We start from the raw sequence: 19,816 nt of genomic DNA, 5'->3' as shown, positions 1-19,816 counted from the left end.
AATCAACATATAAAAGTGTATTGAGTTGGTTGTCTAATTTGAGTTAAACCTTGATTATTTTATTTATATTAGCTTCAATGAACGAGATAATACTAAAAAAAAACTTTTTTAGTATTGAACTTTATGCTATAAAGTATACTCAAAAAAATTACCTCAAAAAAGGGGAAGAATATTAATTTTACACATTTTATTTCTATTCTAGATTTTAACATGTTTTGCCCTATATTTAAAAATGTGTTGTTTTATGTAATAATGTTAAATAAATAAAACCCCAGATTTGAAGTACAGGCTTTGGGCTCCCTTTGTTGTTACATTTTATATTATTTTTTATTTTCTTTTATCAATTAACCTTTTTATTAGACTTTATCAACAATCTATTTGATTTTCCTACATACACAGAAATATCAAAATCATGTCGTCATGGGAGAGCAGTATAAAAAGTTTTCACAAAGTGTTGCATAAAAAATGGCCTGAGAACACCCACACCAGTATAAGCTGTGAGGTGCTATCTTGTATGTGAGGTTTTACACTGGCCGATGTATTCATGGCAAGGTGACATGAATCCTTCATTTTGACCGTAGCCTGATGGTGGGCGCTACATAGATCCATTTCAAGTTTTGTAGTAATGGTTGGTAATCATCTTGACTAATTAGAATTATCTGTGCAAAGAAAAAAAGCAACCCTAGATGAAATCACATCCAGAATTATTGCAATTATTGCAAGATCCCACATGCATATCACTCAGGTTAGGGCAGCTTTCTTTAGCTTTTATTAGACATTGCAAAAGTCAGGGGACACAATACTTGTTTCCGTCCCATGTTATTTGGAATGTGCCAACATAAACAGCATCAGTCAATCCAATGTTCAGTATATGAAATCAGTCTATCCAATGTATACTATTCATTGCTATGCAGGTTTACCATTTCAGACCTGACTGATCAAGTGGGCGTATGGTGAACAGATTTGTCACTGGTTCTGGTCAAAGCTTCTCCAGCACAGCAAGCAGTGTTAACAGCTAACAGACTCTTTAAAAGCTGATCAGGTTTCCACACGCCTACAACTGGCCAGTGCTGGGGAAGGGGATCACAGCATGCTGGCCACTGTAGAGATAAGCCAACGCAATTAAGGAGAGAGTGAGCAAGAAAGACAGAGCAAGAGAGAGAGATAGAGAGAGAGAGATGGGGGAGGGCATGGATATGGTTATAATATAGTTGTATTTGAGGTACTTATGGTAATTGAGGTACTTTGTGTGTACTCACTTCAGCCTATCTTGTCCCTGAATGCACTCTAATGTAATTAAGTAGTGTAATGTAAACTGCTGAACGTAACATATGCACTTTTTTTTCCTTTTGCATGATCATCACAACACACACACACACACACACACACACAGCCAACATTTCTGACTTGCTCCAGTCCAGACTACCAAGAATGTGTGCCTCTCTGGAGGGGCTGCGAGAGGTAGTGGGAGGGGGGATCCATCCCAATAGGCGCAGAGCAGAGTAGAGAGTGTCATTCCACTGGGCGCCACTCTCAGGCCGTTAGAGAAAGTAATGCTGCTCGGATAAAGCAGGAGAAGCGCAGCTGGCTCAGCGTTACAGCCGCAGCACCACTCGCTCAGCCCAGCCTGGACATGCAGCGGGACCGCCGCGCTGATCCGGACCATGCCGCGCAGTAACACACGCAGCTGTGGACAGTCCTGACCAGAACCGGGCTTAACGCTTATTATAGGAGTTACTCGGATCGGCTCGGGAGTTCGTGTCGTTTGTTAAACTTTCAGGTAAGTCTTTTCGGTTGTTTGAGGGTTAATAAGTCCGCCCTGACTCACCTTGACTGAGGCAGACGATGTAGTCTTCCAAGTAGAGATGAATAGAAAAACAAATCTGTGAATCTGAGCTGAATAAAGTGAGAAAATCTGCAGAGTGATCACTGATGTGCATGTTTTGGCTGTCAACGCTGTTAAAAAAAAATAACTAACGTTATTTACAGCAGTTTATGATTATTCAAAAATAAAAATATAGGCAAATATGGTGACACACCTCATAAAATCCCTCAAAGAAATGTTAGGTTTCTTAAACAGTGGATTTCTTACTTATGAAAGACATTTATGTTAGGGGTTGGAAGGGGTGCATATTAGCTGACAAGTAAACAATGGGCTTCTAGTAGAAGAAGTGCATAAAAAAAAACTAATCTGTCAATCTGTGCAGAATAAAGTGATAAAATCTGCAGAGTGATCACTGATGTGCGTGTTTTGGCTGTCAACGCTGTTTAAAAACCCCTAACGTTGTTTACACCAATTAATATTTATTTAAGAAAAAATGTATAGATACAAATATAATGATACACCTTACATAATCCCTGAAACAAATGGTAGGTTTCCTAAACAATGCGTTTCTTACTTATTACTTACATAAAGACATTTATGTTTGGGGGAGGAAGGGAGTGCATATTAGCTGACTGAAGTAAACCGTGGGCTTCTAGTAATAGAAATGCATAAAAAACTGAATCTATCTATCTAGTGATGTGCATGTTTTGGCTGTTAAAACTGTAAGAAAAAATATCATTTTACGCCATTTACATCTGTTTAAGGATATTCAAGAAAACAAACATATAGCCAAATATGATGATTCACCACATATAATCCCTCATACAAATGATTTCTTATTTATATATACTTATAAAAACGTTTATGCTTTGGAGAAAATGTGCAAAAAGTATTGCATATCAGCATGTCTGTTATGACTGTAAAGGATGTTAAGAAGCCTAATTTCCATCACTTCATGCTTTTCAAAAAAAAAAAAAAAGCATAATATGTCCGTATATCTAATTTAGCAAGCCTGATTCCCCATACAACCCCATACACGTTAGCTTTTCTGTACAGTGGTTTTCTTACGGATTAAACACAATTCTGCTGAAAAAAGTGCTAAAAGTTGTTCATATTAGCTAGTGTGCATGTCTGTTAACTCTGTCAGAAAGCATCATTTCGTCACTTTATGGATTTGTAACAGAATTTAGACAGAAAAGAAAGCTATAGCATAATCCTTCAATTATCTTGTGCAAGTTTTTTCATATCAGTGGAAGACAAAATATGTATATTTTTGATGTATTTGTTGTCCTGTGGTGAGTTCTCCGGTTCTCAGCACTAAGAAGATACTTAGATGGTCAAACAAGCTTCATACTTAGTACTCTCTCTCTCTCTCCATGGTAAGATGTACTTTATGCTAAGATGCTTTTGGGCAACTTGGCACTGTTTTATATAGACAAACCCCCTATACAAATGGTAACTTTTTAAAACAGATTAAAGCCAATTGTGAGGTAAATTGTGATGAAAGTCGTGTATATTAGTGTGCATGTTTTGGCTGTTAGAAAGCATAATTTCATCAGTTTAAGCCTTTTGAAATGAAAAGCAAGCTGTAGCCCAATCCCTTATATTGACTACATATTAGCTACTTTTTCCTAGCCAAATAAACAATGGGAGAAAAGGTGATTAAATTTTGGCATATTTGTTATCTTGTTTTGTATGCCACAGAAGTTAATTAGTAAGGCCATGTTAACTAGTTCCACCATGCTGGAAGACAGCACGGTGGTTTAGTGGTTAGTACACGTTCGCCTCCTAGCGCTGGGGTCTTGGGTTCAAGTCTCTATCTGGGTGGCGTTTCCATGTACTCCCTGTGTCTGCATGGGTTTCCTCCAGGGACTCCCACAGTCCAAAAACATGGAGATCAAGTAAATTGGATACTCTTAATTGCTGAGAAAAAATGAATAGATAGATATCTAGATAGAACGATACTTTATTGATACCAGAAGAAAATTCTGGATTACTCTAAATTAATCGAGTATGTATGTGTAAGTGTGTGGTATGCATGCCCAGATAAGGATTGGCACATGCTGTAGTGCCTGATGCAGTCCTCCAAGTGGAAGCCGTTTCCGGTTGAGAGTATGCTGTGCTGCTTCATCTGTGTGTGGATGAGTGCTGAGTGTAAAATGTGTAAATTGTAAAGCGTCCTTGGGATTTTAGAAAGCTGCTATACAAGTGTAACTACATTCATTCACAAGAAAAGGGTAATTAAAAAGTGGCATATTTGATATCCTTTGTACGACAAGGAAGTTAACTAGTTAGATTAGTTAACTCATCTAGTTAGGTAGGGGATGTGATTTCCTCAGTTTATGCTGTACCTCATATTTAACCTAGCTACCTTTTCCATACAAGCGTGGCAGTTTTGGCTAGCTAAATTAAGCAGTTTAAGTTTATTAAACAACAGAAAACTGTATAATGTATAAAAACACTGACTGAATCCTTAATACAGGAGTATCAGCTCTTCTAAATTTTTATTTTTTACCTAACCTTGTTAAATCTAGCTAACTCAGATAGTTAGCTAATACTTCTCACCTCATGGTCTGGTTCTCCTTGAGCTCAGCTGTTGTCTGTCACTTCAGTGACAACTGTTAGCTCGCTCGCTCAGGTTAGGTGAGCTCCAGTGGAGCTGCTGCTGTGGTTTCACGGTTAGACCCAGCCTAAACACAGCTTTCCTGGGTTTACAGTGTGGTACAACATGACTCTGGAATCAAACACAGCTTTAAAAACTTCTCTTTTTGATTCAGCACTTCATTTCAGTGAAGTTAATTTAATTCCCACTTCTTCTGAGTCGCCCAAACCACCGTTAGCTAGTTAGGTTAGCATTATCACTAGGTTAAAGTGAGTAGCCGGGCGGCCGGCTCGCCCCGCTCAGCCTGGCGCTGGGAGCTCCCGGCGGGGAGTCTGCAGAGTGTCAACACGCCGCTCCTCCGGTGCCATGTGTTCACCCGTCTACTCACTGGCATCAGCACGTTCACACAGGTCTCAGATCAGCCTCTGTGGCCACGTCTGCCCACTGAAGGCCGCTGTTCAGAGCCTCTGCTGACCCCGGGACGGGCTGTCAGATCAGAGAGCAGCAGCAGCAGCGTCTGTGTTCCTTCACCTGAGTGAGTTAACTGACTGACTGACTGACTGAGAGAACTGTAAACAGGGCGAGACTTGTCCTCCATTAGTGAGCCTTAAACTGTGTAAGTGTAACAGAGTGTGAGCTCTGTTGTCATTTTTATCCATATTTTGAGAACACAACAAACTGAATTTGGCCAAAATCTCTTTTCTATCTGGTGGAGAAATTGATGAAATTGGTTGAAACGCCGTTTAACACTAAAGTCAATGTGGTGTTGCCCTCTAGTGGTGAAAGCAGCCATTGCCGCTATGCCGCTGTCTGTCACTGAGAGGATTTGTTTTGTGGTGATCAGTCACACAACAGTTTCAAGTTTAAATGACATCAAGCTTAAATTATATAATTTAATGTTATAATTTTTTAGAACGAATAGAGGAATTTGAAGATTTTGGCAAAAAAAAACACCGTTGAGCAATAATTGACAAATTAGTTAAAATAGCATTCAAAAGTCAAACTGACACTGATGTCAATGTGAAGAAATTGTACACTAAATAAAAGAGGTACAATATAAAGTACTTTCTTGTACTCAAAGGTACACTTTTCATAATTATACCCTCAAAGGTATAATATTGGTCTTTACAGGGTCACATATGTTCCATCTGAGGTACAAAGTCTTTCCTAACAGCAGGAAGTACAGATTTGTACCATTTAATCAGCCAAAAGGCACATTCAGTATTCTGTACCACTGTTATTAATGAACAATATATATTTTAACTATGCAATTTTCATTTAAAAGCCAGACAATTTTAAGTTATCAAGTTCCTGACACATATCCAGCAACAGGCTTTGTACTCTTTTAAGTACAAATCTGTACTATTTATTTTTTGTGTGTGTGTGTAGACCAATCTGAATATTTCTTTAGACATGTTTGGAGAATCCCTAACATCTAAACGAGTTTTACTTAAACTCTGGAATTAAAGCCTTAGTTAGCATTAGTGCTACATAATTCTGGTTGTGTGCATTTTTAAATGTTCAACTCTTTCTCTGGACTTTCTACTTTGAAATTCTGTATTTAGATGAAACTAAAAACTTAAAAGCAACCCTTATGTACGTTTATGTGAACGCTTTACTAACATTCCCAACAGTTTCATTTCTGCTAAAATAAAACAGCATACATTATCAACGACGCACAAGCATTTATTTTGGGTGTGTGCGTTTTGACTTAAACATTAGTATGAACTAGCTAGCTATCTTAAAACCAGCATCAGACCAGATTAAACCTGCACAAAGCAGCTGGTCTAAGCTGTTTGTTTTTACTTATCGGGAATATACAATGACTAACGAGTATTATGTCCCATGACTTTTCATGTAATGTTTGGAAGCTAAAGAACACTGCACTAGTGCATACCTGTTGGATATGTGTGTGGGGCCTCCTGCATTTAATGTGACATGGTTTCTGCTAGAGTTGCTAGTATGATTGCATGGAGAGCTCCAGCCAGACACCGTTGGTCACAATCATCCTTATCCACTGTGCTGTCCACTGTAGGTGGTAATGCCTTTTATGACGTATGAAAATGAAAATGGAAAGTCCCATCCGTCTGGTCCACGCTATCAGGTCTCACTTAAACTCTGGAAATTCACACTTTCCTTTGCCAAGAGCTCTTACTTCAATTAGTGTTCAACCATACTCACAAGTTACTTACACTCACAATTTATACAGGTGGGTGTTCCCAACCCATTCCATTTCATAGAGTTAACACTGTATTATCAGGTTTCTACATACTGCATCCCATGACTTTTGGCATTGTGTCAGTGTATGTCAGAGCTCTATAGTACACTTCAGTTTCTTATGTTCTTCTTTCTATTTCTAGTTCTTATTTTTATTTTCCGTTTAGATCTAACAAATTAAGTAGTTTGCTATTTAAATCAAGCAAGTTTATGTACATGAAAAAAGGAGCATCTTTCTCATGACCACCATCCTCTCTCTCTCTCTCTCTTTCTCACTCTTTCTCTCTTTCTCTCTGACTGCCTCCTTGTGTCCATGCCAAAGGGCAGGAGTGACTCCATGAGCTCCTCAAGTCCACATGAGTGCATTAGTGTGCAGCTTTAGCCTGACGCCCTCACACAGGAGGACTTTAATATGCGTGCATGTTTTTGCTAGGTGTGAGATTGGAGCGAGATTATAGGAACATGTCTACGTTGAAATGTAAACAGATTGAACATGCCGCGTGTGTGCGCTTGCCATAGGAGAGTTAAGCCCTAGTGCCAGTGTGTGTACGTCTCTCTGTTGATTTAATGCCTGGACCAACGCAACGCGCACAGAGGTGTGTTTGTGTGAGCCTGAATTAATCACCACTGGCCGGCTCGTTCGTGCTAACTGCTCCAAACCCAGTCTGTCTGCCAGTCTTTTTTGCATTGGGGAGTCTAGAACAGAAGGAGGAGGGGTGTGGGTGGGGCGAGTGGGCTACGAAACATGTAGAACTGAATAACACTGCCTTTCATAGACAAGACATGAAGCAGCAGGGCGAGCTGGGTTCACGCTGCTCATGTCAGACCTTGGGCCCAGGCTCCAGCTGCCAATAAACCGGCTTGTGGCACGCTGTCAGCAGGATGCTCTAAAATATGCAGCTTGTTGAACCGATGGTGGTCCTTGTGCTCTTGGCCACAAGGGTGCCATTTAAATCACTTTGGGATGGAGCAGATGCTATCGCAGTGTTGGCAGTCAACCAGAGATGAAAATAAACATTAATAAACATTCTTTGACCTGAAAGACAGAGATCGGCAGTGTTCTTCACTGTGTTTCTTGCTGTGTCATGCAGGGTCTCTGTAGATTCAGAGACAAAACTGCAATCAATCTAAATTGCTGTACATAAATGTGATAATGGCAGTTTTGTCTCATTTTGCCGTTCGTAAGCAACCTAAAAATTATAAATGATAAAACACACTAACTAAACAAATTCAGGTTAAATTTACAGCATTTTGCTCACCCAGAGCAACGTACACTTTAAATGATGTTTCAGAAAATAATAAAAGGGTATGTTTAATGTTTAAAATAAGCATAGTGCCATTTTATAACATTGAAAGGACCATTAAGAATGATATATATATTTTCTGTAGTAACTCATAACATGATCAGAATGAATAATCAGATATTAAGAAACATGAATTAAAGCACTGGCTGCTGGTGTCAGAAGAGCTTTAGCCAGTATTTTCTTATTTTAACTGTGCGATGTATCACAGAAATCTATATAGGTTGCAGCCTCCAGGTTGCCAGGTATAGGCAACAACATGTACATACGTGCTGTAGCCATCTCTTTTACTGCTGAACAGGTAATCACTGAGCTTCTGTAATGTTTACTAACATAGCTAGGTAATTTATCACCACCTGTAGCATAGCAGAAACGAGAATTTTGGATATTGAAACGTATATATATTCACTGATCAACTACAGAGTAAGATTTATCGTTGCTTGCCACTCTGTATCAATCTGGCAATCCGCATGAGCTCTATCCAGTGTATAGTAACTGAAACTCCTATATTTTACAGATATTACACAATATATATTGTATATAATAGGATTATTATGCAAGTTTGTTGGAAACAAAATACCTAAAATCATGAAAGTCCTAATGGAAAATGTTCATATATAGAATGTACTTAGATACAGCCATGTTCTTGTCATGGTTAGGACTTCAGGAGCTCAGCACATGGCCTAGTTGCATCATAAAAATAATGAGAGCTTATGTTGGGGAATATTGTCCCCAGCTAATATTAATGTTAACTACCAGTTTGACCAGAGGCTGTGAATTCCTCTTGCCACATTAATATTAAGTCCTTGATCATTTCTACAGCTATTTCTGATAAAAAAAAAAAAAAACAATTTTAAACCCAACAAATAACTCCCATAACCCACCCAAAATACCCCCTCCACACCCCTGTGTGCCGACACCACCCCTCACCAATACCACCCCTGCAGTTCCCGACAAAATCTCTGAACTCTGAACTGACTTTAAAACTTGAGAGCCCTGCTACATACAATGAAGAGGTAGAGAAATCAACTGATTAGGTTTTGGTCTTCAGTGGATAGGTGGCAACAATTTTTTAACTATGAAAGTTCCAACATGAATTAATCAGATTAAAATGAGTCTTTATCAACAATTAACTTTTATTGGTTAATCATGGATTTGACAAATTAAAGCCAACCTTCTAGAGTTTCTCAATCAATATGGTTGGCCTCCAACAACCCCGTGTTTGAGTTTGTGCGTAGGTGTTTGCTGGATCAGTCCGTCAAGGTCTTCACAGCAGCTGCAGTGGAATAGTTTTCATTTCATTCGCTCCGTGGCATTCCAGCCTGTTAAAGAGGCTTGCTTGGTTCTGGCTAAGTGCTGTAAACACATGCTAAGCATTGTTCAGAGCTGATTAGAGGTGGCTAGTGATTTAGCACTTCCAGACAGCGCTCACTTTATTAGCCCTTGAACCATAATGCTGCTGGAAAAAGAGCCTGCTAGTTCATTTAAACACCATGCCAGGCCTCTCGAATGGTAATTGCACTGAGCACAAGTGGGCAGACCACCGCCATGATCGATGTTGTTAACATCAGATGTGGTGTACAGCTGCAAACTCAGAACTCGTCTCTGTGGCCAAGCTCTGGCCAAAGCCAGAAATGTATTACTGAGCAAAATCATACGCCAAAATAATGTGTAATGCACGGAGGGATGGGATGTTTTTGCCGGTGGAGCTAGACTCAAGTCAGGCACAGCCTATTTGCAGCACTCTGGGAAACAGCAGGTCGGTTGTTCTTAATAATCACATAAAGATCACGGTTCCCTTATGTGAAGAGCACATGCTCCTGTTACTCAGCGCTAATAAGGGCTCGTCTGTCATAAGGCCCAATGCTGATTACTTGAATTAGGGCTGGAATTTCAGATGTGCTTGCTATGCAACGCTTAACACTTACGTAAGGAACAGTTGAAGAAGAAATCTGGTGTGAGAGACTTGGGGTGTAGTGAAACATGATAATGAGTACTAACTTTTGTGGAATAGCCCACCTACATTTGCCTCCAGCATTCTGAAATATAGCACTTTTAGCCAGTGCCACCAACAGGCTTACAGTGCTAATGATAGGGGCATAGTATTGACCATGCAAAAAAAACCCCACTAATTTTACACCATTACCAAGCTTAAAGTAGCTCCACACTTTATTGGTAGAATTCGGAGGGTCCAGACATTTAAAACACTGAGGCACTGAGAACATTAAAAGTGCAGAGGTAGTTTATTAAAAAGATACAGAGTTTATACACACAGTACTAGGGCTGGGAGATTGATTCACTAAATTGAAGTTTTAATGCAATTTTCAAAATGGGATAATCAAGATTGTACATCTTTATATATACAAGCTGCCTCCTGAGGTATCTCAGTAGACTGAAATACAAGGAGGTTATGTTTGCACTGTGCTTAATATAAAAGTTCCTTGTAAGGTTGAATAGCTTACTATTTGTAAAAAAAAAAACAAAAAAAAAAAACTAGTACTGTGTGTATAAACAGTGTTTTTTAATAAACTATCTGTGCACTTTCAAAGTTTCTCAATGCCTCATTTTTAATGTCAGGACCCTCAGAATTCTACCAATGAAGTGTGGAGCTACTTTGAGCTTGTTAATGGTGTAAAATAGTGATTTCTTTGCATGGGCAGTGATATGCCCCTATCACTAGCATTATAAGCCTGTGGGGAGCATCAGCTAAAAGTGCTGTTGTTCAAAAGGCTGGAAGTGAACGGAGGTGGACTACTTGACAAAAAGTCTGTACACGTTATCATGTTTCACTACACCTCAAGTCCATTTTACACTGGATCTCTCCTTTAAGTAGCTGGTTAAACGAGATCGTCTTAGGGCCTGAATTAAGAAGAATTGTTAGAGGTCTGTAAATCATTGTGAATCATCTAAGACAATATTATTTTAAAACAAGCTACTTACGAAATCTTCTATATCCTACTATCTTCTGAATCATTCTAAAAGTGTCCATCTTTCCTAATGACCGAGAAGACTGACTGAAAGAAACAGCAGTCCTAAGATCCAGTGACATTTGGCTCTCTTACAGAGCCCAGTGTTGTGCTGATATTTTAAGCTGTCGTCTCTCCTGCTGCCTGGTAAAATAATCAGACGCAGGAAATCAAATAGAGTTACGTCTGCTCAGACACAGCTGATCTCAACTGTGTCCCAATCTTTTCCTTCCTGCTGATGCAAAGTCATTGTTTTTCTTTGCTTTCTAGGCTTGACCATTTAAAATAATAGGACTGATCAAGTAACAATATGTTAGCTTTTTTTAGTGATTTATTGTCAAACAAATGATAACCAGAAGTGTTTCCTCTATGGCTTCTTTTTTTTTTTAATATGGCCCTTCCAAACAAATAACCATATATTCTTTGCTGTTCTATAAAAAACAAAAATAAAATAAAATGTGCTTTATTTAAAGGTTCAGAAATTCCCCTAAACTGAAATAACTGATTTCTCTCAGCTTTATTTTTGAGAGTGATTGAGAGCCATTGAGCGTCTGGAAATGTATTTATTATTTATTAACCCTTCAACATGTCTTGACCCATATATGGGCTACAAGTGTAGGTGATACAAAAACTTTTTTCTTTGAAGTATAATAACTTATTTCCATTCTGAAAACTTTGAAGGCATTGGCGACTCCTACAGGACACTTGGAAAAGCTGCCTGTCTACTTAATAATTCAGATCAGTAAGCGGATTTAACCCAAATTCTTGAATTTCAAAACAGAAAAACTATACAACTGTAATGAAATGAAAGGATAGGAGGAAATGAAATGTTTGGTTTGTATTCAGAAAAATATTGATATTTGATGGACAATGTTATATTTTTTTTTCATTATATTTTAACAGTTGCATATTTACTTTACTATTTTAAAATATTTTCTAGTAAAATTACGGTAATGCTTCTTATCAAACATAAAAGCCTTTTAATGTAAAGCTTGAATAGAAATCCTCAAGATTAAGGTGTGTATTATCAGGCAGACAACTGACAAAAGTGCTTGCCTGTTAAGGGGTCAATAAACATCTACAAGTTTTCCTTTTTAAAACTACTCTTAAAAAATACAGCTGCATTTCTGTGTATCCCGTCCTCTGGCAGTAGTGACATCCCTACAGGTTTATGACAGAAGTGAGGGTCAGTAGAATCGAGGGTCAGCATACAGGTGGGTCAATATTGACCGAAGCGAAACGAGGACATACCTCCCAGTGTCACCCGCTGCCCACAATGGTGCAAAAGAGGGAGGGTGACAAAGACGAGTGTGTTGCCTCCAGCCCACATGGAGGGAGGGGTGGGGGTTCAAAGAGGGGTGTGTTTGTTTGGAATGCTCACACTGTCTTCCTGTTGTAGGCTGAATGAAAACAGTGGAACGGCAGACAACCAGATGTGCATGATCTCACACACACACACACGCTCTTAGCTTAAAAAAACTGTACATGGGCACACCCATTATGTTTTTAGCTTTTTTCACTGATGTTAAGCCATAAGTGCTTTAAATGTAGTGTATTCGATCTCTGATAGACTGTTACTATATATATAGATATATTGTTGCTTCCATAAAGAAACATTATCCAACATCTCCAAATCTGTTCCCAATTACAGTATATGTTCAATATTTCCTTTAAAGCCAAGTTTTGGAGAGTTAGAGACTGTGTAAGAGAATGTGTTCTGTTGGTGTTTGGTCCCGCTTTTAAATAAGGCTTCTTTATGAAGTGTTTATAAATAGTTTAACCATTAACAAGTTTTGTTAATGGTTATAAATTGTCATAAGTTGTAAATGTTTTGGAAACATTAATAAGAACTTACAACACATAAATATAAATATATTGTAAAATAATTTAAAACGTCAGTTTAGTCACTTAATATGTTATTATAGCTCAATGAATAAAGTTATTAACAGAAATGTTAATGTTGACTGATGGAAAAGACAAAGTAAGATAAGCATCTAGTAAGATCTGAGGTTCAACAGTATAAACAAATGTGGAATCACTTTTTGGGACTGTTTATGTGTTTTAACTGCTTATTAATGGTTTATAACCTAATTAATAACTAATAATAATTAATAAACACCTTTGTACACTATTTATAACCCTTCATAAAGGAGCCTTTTTTTTAAAGCGGTACCACATATTTCAATTACATCCAAACAAACCTACCAGACCCCTTTAATTTTTAGAATTACATTATTAGACATTGCTGGGATGGTCATTCCAGGACACTGATACCATTAAATAGATTTTTTTCGTCCATTTCTAACTCAGGAATACTACAGCTTTGAAATTAAAATAGAAATCTTAGGGACTGCTGCTTTAATGCACTCATTTATTAAAACAACTTACAAAAAAACAAGTAAGTAGTTTTCTGTAAAAAAAAAATGCATGAATAACAGAAGAAGACATGCATACCTCTAACCCTCTGAAAGCCTGTAAATGTAAATGCATACAAATAAACATTAGCATCCTCCACTGAAAACTTTTTTCAGTCTCCAGAAGTACCTTTTAGGTCAACTGTCTGCAGTGTTTGCTTTGCTTTGGAAAGAACAACAGGAAGCCAGAATAAAAAAGGTGGCTGACCATTTGAAGCCGAGTAAAATAAAAGAGTTTAGTGCTACAATACACATGCAGAGACACAGTGGCCACACAGAGCTTGTATAAGATACAACAAAACTCTCTTTTATTGGGCGGCAGTGGGTCTGCACGTCAGAGGTGGCTAGGCAACATGCAGAGGTCACCGCAGCCCATTGCCATGGTCATCCAGCCTGTCAGTGTAGGGAAGACAAACCATCCCAGTGCTCTAACGTCACGGGTCAAATCCATCAGCACCTGCAGTATAAAGCCCACAGTGCTTTAGTGGGAGAGTGTTAGATGCAGTAGTCAAATTGTGAAAAATTTGACTGAAGGGGACAATGGGTTCAAACTTCAGTATGAGTTTGTAGTATAACCTGTTAAAGTCACCTACTTACCTACTTACTTACTTAAAGATGAATGTTTTAACGAAGTTCACATTAATAAGCACTTATAACACATAAATAGAAAAAACAACAGTGACAATTCTTTTTTTAAAACATATATATCATAAAATAACATAAAAATTCAGTTTAGTCATTTTTATGTTTATTATAGCTCAATTAATAATGTTATTAACAGAAATGTTAATGATGATAGAAAAAGTACATTGGGAAAAGTAAGATCTAGTAAGATCTAAGGTTTACTAGTATATGAAACGAATGTGGAATTACTATTTGGGACATGGCATCCCACTGTTGCCCTTCCTATTTATGTGTTGTGCAAAATTGTGAAAAATTAAGAAGGGGCAGTAGGTTCAAACAACAGTATGAAGACTAGGGTCAGTTATAACTATAACCTGTTAAACTTACTTTCCTACTTTTTTACTAATATACAGATTGATGTTTCAACGAGGTTCACATTGTTCAAATTCAGGATTAAATCATTTTCTGTTTTCAGATTAATTCAATTTAATTACATTTCTGTTGACATTGAGGTATGATAAACTCAGCGTATGCTCAAGTTCATACAGTGATTTATTTGTTGTGGATGATTGAATTGTGTGGGTGGAATTAAAACGGATTAATATGGAATTAATCCGAGTGGGGTTAAAAGGGGGCACCACAGTATTAATTTAAGCCAAATCTATCCGATAAGCCACAGACTTTTGTTTTGTTTAACTATTTGTTCAAAATATTTGCATATTTAATTACACTGTGAGTAGAATTGATGAATTATCTTTACTGCATTAAGTCTCACAGACAGGTTTTATCTTTATAACAAACAACTTTACATAAAACGCTTCTTCCAAGCTAAACTGACACAAAATTAGTCATAAATCAAACATTTTTGTCCTAATAACACATCAGTGGTTAGCAACATTCACCTCCCAGTGCTGGGGTTCTGGGTTCAAGTCCCTATCTGAGTGGAGTTTCCACACTTGCTCCCACAGCCTTAAAACTTGAAGATTATGTCAATTTGATACTCTAAATTGCACTGAAAAATTGGCATTTCTGTGATGCTGCTTAAAAGAGGTGTGGACCTGTTTTTCTCTGAATTGAATTGCTGTGTGTGTGTGGGTGCAAGTATGTACTGTATGTGTGTGTATGTGTGTATGACTGTATTCTCAGATATATGGATTGGCACGCTGTGTTAGGTCAACTCTTTAGTGCCCAATGAATGCTGTCGCCCAAGTGGACGGTTGTTTCCAGTTGAGAGTACGCTGTGAACGATTGGTGTGTGTGAATGAGTACAGAGTGTAAATGCTGGTATGTAAACCATGATTTTAAAGCATCCTTGGGTGTTTAAAAATGTCATCATCTTTCAGCTCAACTGGCCAATAGAGAGTTTGGACTGGGCCACATTACCATGGCATCATCATGCAGAGCTTATGTAGCTAAAGCTCCATATATTGCCCCTTAAGATGTCCATAATATAATTGATATTTAAAAAATAAACCAAAATTAAAATGCTATAAAACTTTCCATGCAGAACTGCACTGTGGAGCTCAGAATAGAAAAACACAACCGAAAAGGACTGTAGTTGTTTTAATGAGCATACATTTATGAAATATAGTACCTGTGACTTTTATTATGTATATCTACCCTCAATATCCGCAAGTCTCAGAACATATGAAAAATGCTTATTATGGGTCTGAGAACAGGTATGCAGAGGCAGGGTGTAGTTAGGAGTAAGTTTAGATAGAAAGGAGCCAAGTTTAGGGTTTTTTACTTTGTATGTACAGTACAGGATATTGTCTCCATTTTTTTCTCGATTTTTCGATTACTACATTATTTTGAACAAATCAGCTGTCTCTTATACTTTGATAAAATTTCTTGATGTATGGACCAATAGAATTTCTTCAAAAAGTACCTGAAATAAATTGTTTTTACTTTGACTTCCATTGAAATTTTAAAACGTTTTATCTCTCTCCTGTAAAGTTGGCGTTTTGGAGATACTCCTTTAATTGGACAGCGACGATATACTGTTGCTGCCAAGAATCAACACTTTTTTCAACATTCGTAAGTTTGCAACTCTTCACTACAAATTGAATTTACATGGCAAATGTCATTAGCATGTGACAGATCACTTGTTTTAACCAAATACCAGAAAAGAAAAATAGTGTAGAGTTACTCCTTAAGGATTAAACATGCAAAGAAGCCTCAGCCTCATCATGCTCTTCATCTACGGTGCATGTCTGAGGCCAGTATGAGGTTTTGGGTTGGGGTATAATTCATCCCCCCCTTCTCATTTTGACTTTACTGCTTTTCCTAATGACTTAAATTGAGCCCAATTAAGCTGAGCCTAAACTGCAGCATCCAGCATGCAGCCTAGTTAGTGTTCTCCCTGTGCAGTGCCACTGAGGCATGTGTTCAATTAGCTGCTTATAAAAGACTGTAAGAGAGCGCTTCTCTAAGGAATGTTAATGATTAGAGGGATCCCAGGCTGGGGAGCGTTGTTAACTCTTTCTGAGTATTGTCGAATGTGAGGGCTCCTATATTATTCCTTTTGAAGTAACTACAGCACAGCTCGGGGAGATGTTCGCATGCGTGGGAAGTTGAAAAGCACAGTTTTTAGGTCAATTCCAAGTGCTTAATGCTTTTGTTAAACACAGTCAATTGAAAAAAGTGACATTGTTTCAAGGCAAAAATTTAAATTTTTTATTTAAGTAAATGTTTTGCTTAATTTCTCTATACTGAAAAAAACTTTCTGCATTTGCTTTTTTTTAAGTCAATTTAATTAAAAAATAATTTAAGCAACTTAAACTCGGTTTCAAGACTTAAATGTTACATAGAGTAAATAAGTGAACTGAATTTCAGTCAATCCTTTCTTTTAGTAAACTTTGCTTAATTTATTTTTGCTGAGTCAATCCTTTATTTTAGTAAACTTTACTTAATTTCTGCATATATTATTACCTAATTACAATTACTTAATTTATACAGTATTACTCTAATAATTTAGGATACATAATATATTACCATTCCTGAAATTTAAACTAAATTTATACCAAAAAAAAAATTATAACATGCCACCCATGTGTTGAGACAGTGAGACTTGGTCTGTTTACAAAATAAATCTTTGAGATTATGTAAATATTTGAAAGTGTGTTTTAACTTAAAATATTTACATTTAAAGTAATTTGGATTAGGTAATATTGCATGCAGAAATCCAGTTAAGTTTACTAAAAGAAAGGATTGATTCATCAAAAAAAACAAAATAAATGAAGTAAAGTTTACTAAAAGAAAGAATTGACTAAAGTTCAGTTCACTTATTTTTTCTATGTAACATTTAAGTTTTGAAACTGAGTTGAAGTTACTTAAATTTACATGAAATGAAATTTACTTAAAAAAAAAAAAATGCAGAAAGTTGCAAAACTTTTTAAAGTAAATTTCACTCATCATTTTTTCATTGTATTTTACTACATTTCAGTTTAAGTTTTAGGTGTTTGCATAATTTTTCAACTGCACCAGAAAGTGATTCTTCATGCTGTCCTATTGTCATTAATACTGTGTATTTATGTAGCACTTTTTATAATAAATGTACAGTGTTTGTAATTCAAATATATACTCTGAACCTCATCTAATTAAACAGAAATAACTACACTGTTTGTAATTAAATGTGCAGCTGGTCAAACTGATAAAAATCCACAATAAAGCACATCATTTTTCACAGTAACAAATTCCTTAAGATATAATAAAATACTGTATAACTCATATTGTCATATTCCTCTTACCCACACCGTCCCTAAAGTCCCAGTAGCACAAACCTCCTCCTGACTTCACCTCATTGTTGGCAGACTGTCTCATTTGAGTGGATGTACTTGGACTGACCCCTTTGGCCCAAGTGTGTATGTGTGTAGCCTGCCACAAAGTCTTTGTGTGGTTATAGTGTGCCAATATAAAAGAGCTTCCTGCCCTTAACAGCCTGGGGATGTGTGTGAGTGTCCACTCCCCATTGTTTACAATAAGCCCCGCTCTTTACAGCTAGGTGAGAGGTTGTCAAATACGGGATGAAATACGATGTCCTGTCTCAAAGTCCAGTAGAGTCCATCTCAGAGGGTTAAAAACTCTGGACTGTAGTGTGTGATGATATACAAGACCCATTTCCTTAACTACAAGTACTGCAGAACTTCACTGGAGATAATGGTGATAAATTATGTCAGGCATTGTAATGAACAGGCAATTATGTAAAGTTATGGAGTAGTTAAGGTCATGAGTGTCATACATTACAGTGTATGAAGAGGAGAGGCTGGGGAGATTTGTATTGTATGTATACTTCCAATTATTTAATCAGTCAGTCAATGTGTGTAAAATGAATAAAATAAAAATAACCTCTTGAGAATCTGCATCCTTATATGGGGACATTTACATTTGTGCTTCTCTGCACCATGGTACTTTATTTTTAAAACATTGACCCTTTGGCCTCATATAGAGACACTGTCTGTATTATCTAGTGATCACATGACAACATTACACTAAATTGCTTGAAAACCAGACTACAGGAATCCCAGTCATACGTTTCTACAGCCAGTCCAGACAGAAACATGGGACAGGAAAACATATCCCATTGAATTTTATGTTTGATTTTTTTTACTGATTTAAAAAAGTGATATTGTTTCAAATGTAAATCTTGAGTAAATGTTTTGCCAGTCCAGTCAAAAGTTTCTACAGCCAGTCCAGTAAGAAACCTGGTCCAGGTAAAAATGATCATTTCATTTTAGATTTAAAACTAGTTTTTGTACTTACTGTAGAAAGTAAAGTAGAAAGTGGTATTATTTGTTAATGTAGAAAGCTAAAATTTCTAAACCCAAATGGAAAAGTTGCATTATTTGTAATGTTAAAATAAACTACTTTCCCATGAGAACATTATTTTTTGCATAAATGACTTCCTGTACAAAGGCAAAGTTTAGTTTTTATACTTGTTAGGTCCTACTAATCCCAAATGTATAGGAGAAATTAAAAATGCACACCAAACAAAAGTCTCTTAGGAGGGTCTTAGGGGGATAATCAGCATGTCAGTTATATTTAAAATATACAAATCTGGTCTGTATTAAAGCAGCAGTCCTCAAGATTTTCTCTTTTAAATTAAAATCAGTAGTATCCCTGAATGAGAAGGGAACAGAAAAAAAATAACATTAATATATATTATTTCTGTAAACAGAGTTGATTTTCTTTGGAGTTCTTCTGGCCATGGCACGTGTCTTTATTTTTAACAGCTTTTGCTGGTTACCTAAGCATCTGTGGAACTGCTAATGGCACTGATACAAGAACTACTGCATACATGGAGATATCAGAATGATAATCAGAAACTCATCTTTATGTAAAACTCGTCTTTATCTGCTTAAACACATCTTTAAACCAAAGAAAAGGAAGGACCTAACCACAACAATTCACATTATTATACATATTATATTATACATATTATTATACATATTATACATTATTATGTGGAAGTATTCTTCCACATGCTTGGTGCAATACCACATTCTCATCAGAGAGGTCTCTAGATTCTCAAAACTTACAGACTGTCGCTTTAAGTACAGATCACCGCCCAATGTGACATTTATACATACATTATATGGCCTTATATGGAATACATGCTAGTTTGGTCAGTTTAGCAATTCTTAAATATCTTTTTTTTTATGAAGCTAAAAAATTCTCAGCAAATTCAAGTGTTAAATCATTTTAGTGTGGATATAAAGTAGTACACTACTACTACTACTACTACTGCCGCACGCACCCATCTGTGGTGTCAGCCCTCAGGTCAGCCTGATCTGCCGTAACAAATGCAGTAAAAGGGGTCAGCCGCTGTTGACTGAGCCAGGTTTGTCAGCACCAGTGTGGCTAAGTCA

The 19,816-nt window shown here is 37.0% G+C and overlaps 1 protein-coding gene across 1 annotated transcript in view; it reads left to right on the top strand.

Annotated features, from left to right (window-relative positions):
* The first annotated feature begins 1,478 nt into the window (after window positions 1-1,478).
* prickle1a (prickle homolog 1a) overlaps window positions 1,479-19,816 on the top strand; it is a 44,649-nt gene continuing 26,311 nt past the window's right edge. Inside the window, exon 1 of the mRNA XM_022672329.2 lies at window positions 1,479-1,780. The gene's annotated coding sequence lies outside the window, so the exon portion shown is untranslated. The remainder of the gene's footprint in view (window positions 1,781-19,816) is intronic.

The sequence above is a fragment of the Astyanax mexicanus genome, chromosome 2 (genome assembly GCF_023375975.1).
Source record: "Astyanax mexicanus isolate ESR-SI-001 chromosome 2, AstMex3_surface, whole genome shotgun sequence".
Taxonomy (NCBI): domain Eukaryota; kingdom Metazoa; phylum Chordata; class Actinopteri; order Characiformes; family Acestrorhamphidae; genus Astyanax; species Astyanax mexicanus.
This window is presented reverse-complemented; position numbering and strand designations above follow the sequence as displayed.